The 1,997-nt window shown below is 50.4% G+C and overlaps 1 non-coding gene across 1 annotated transcript; it reads left to right on the top strand.

The window, feature by feature from the left end:
• The first annotated feature begins 1,550 nt into the window (after positions 1 to 1,550).
• LOC125517776 lies at positions 1,551 to 1,682 on the top strand. Its single transcript, XR_007287791.1, has one exon. It is a non-coding gene; the product is annotated as a small nucleolar RNA Z247 (small nucleolar RNA).
• Positions 1,683 to 1,997: the final 315 nt, after the last annotated feature.

The raw sequence follows: 1,997 nt of genomic DNA, 5'->3' as shown, positions 1-1,997 counted from the left end.
CAGATTTCTCCATCACCTCTGAATTGTTGTCATGAAAACCTCTCATCACTCTTTTGTAACATAGACGTGGGATTACAAACACCTCATAGTGGGGTGATAACATTGGATCAAACACGAGGTACTCTTCATAAGTGAAATCCGCATCTAAGTCCATGAACATTGGATGCGATGGCAAGGATTCCCATTGTCGAGTGGCAGGTTTAGCCACGTAGTTCTTGAATAAGAGGAGGTCGTTGCAGTGATCTTGGATCAAACGGAGACCGGAGTATGGCAAGTAGTCGAATCTACCGGAGATTGAGGGCCCCGCGGGCGCCGAGGGACGGGAGAAAAATTCCGGCAGAGGGAGGTCGTTGAAATTGATGAAGATGCCGGCGACCGACAGCGGGAGGAGATCCGCACATAGTAGGCAGTGGTCGTCAATGGTGCTCCGCAGGGCCTTGCAAACACAGCGGCATGCGGCGAGGCTGCACGGCGGAATAAACCGGAGGACGTCGGCGAGCACGTCCTGAGGTAGCAGCCGTGGCAGGTCCATCTGCGCGATCCCGGCCGTCGTCCTATGTTTGCGATTCTCTGATATGCAGGTCAATCAACTGATGCTTGTATCTACGTTTGGGAACACGGGGGAAGACGTTGATTGAATGGCTTGTGCTCTGCTCCGACATAGATAGATATGCGGCAAGACTCGGACGACGTGCTGGAGCTGTATGTTAGAATTATTGTATAGATAGGAGAGGTTGTTTAACTTGTATCTCAATTCTATCTCTTCTTCTCCCTTATCTCTTGTAACGACCTCTTGGTCGATCTCCTCCTCTTGATCTCTCTCTCTCTCTCTCTCTCGATCTCTCTGTAACTTGTGCATCAAGACTTTGCCTAATATATACAATGCGGCCCGAGACAAAGGGTTCTACGCTTTCCAAACTATTTCACATGGTAATAGAGCCTCTTCCTCATTAGACTGAAAGAGATCGCATCTAGCTACCTTCGCGACCGAGCCATGTCTACCACCTCCGCCTCCATGTCACCCAACACCATGGGCGCGATCACCACCACCTCCTCCGCCTCCACCTTTGCCTCCTCATCCACAGCCACCAATACTTTCCTCGGATCGCCACCACAGGAGAAGCTGACAAAGGGGAATTTCCTGCTATGGAAGGCCATCGTGCTCCCCCAGATCAAGGGTTCCCAGATGAAGCACCACCTCGACGCAATGAGCCCGCCACCGCCGGCCACTCTCACCATCACCAAGGATGGCAAAGAAGAGCAAGTTGTCAACTTCGCTCGCACTCTGTGGTATGCCCAACGGCAACAACTTCAAGGGTTCTTGATGGGTTCTTTTTCTCGCGAGATCCTGTCCCAGGTGGCCATGCTCCAGACGCCGGCCGCGGTGTGGCGCGCCATCAACGACATGTTCACTGCCCAGAGCCAAGCGCAGGCGATCAACACCCGCATCGAGATCACCAACCTTAAAAAAGGTAACATGTCCATGGCAGAGTACCTCAGCAAGATCAAAACCCTCACAGATGAAGTCGCATGCACTGCGTCGGTGCTCTCCGATCCGGAGATCGTCTCCAAGATCCTTGCTGGCCTTGATATGGAGTATAATCCTGTCGTTTCTGCTCTTGCTGCACGGGTGGAACCTATCACGGTTCCGGAGCTGCACAGTCAGCTGCTCAGTTTTGATGCCCGCCTCACCCTCCTCCATGGCGGTGATCTCCGACAATCCTCTGCATACTTGATACGTCTCCATCATATCTATAATTTTTGATTGTTCCATGCCAATATTCTACAACTTTCATATACTTTTGGCAACTTTTTATACTATTTTTGGTACTAACATATTGATCCAGTGCCCAGTGCCAGTTCCTGTTTGTTGCATGTTTTTTGTTTCGCAGAATATCCATATTAAACGGAGTCCAAACGGGATAAACACTGACGGAGATTTTTTTGGAATATATATGATTTTTGGGAAGAAAAATCCACGCGAGACGATGCCCGAG

The sequence above is a fragment of the Triticum urartu genome, chromosome 6 (genome assembly GCF_003073215.2).
Source record: "Triticum urartu cultivar G1812 chromosome 6, Tu2.1, whole genome shotgun sequence".
In the NCBI taxonomy this organism is placed as follows: domain Eukaryota; kingdom Viridiplantae; phylum Streptophyta; class Magnoliopsida; order Poales; family Poaceae; genus Triticum; species Triticum urartu.
This window is presented reverse-complemented; position numbering and strand designations above follow the sequence as displayed.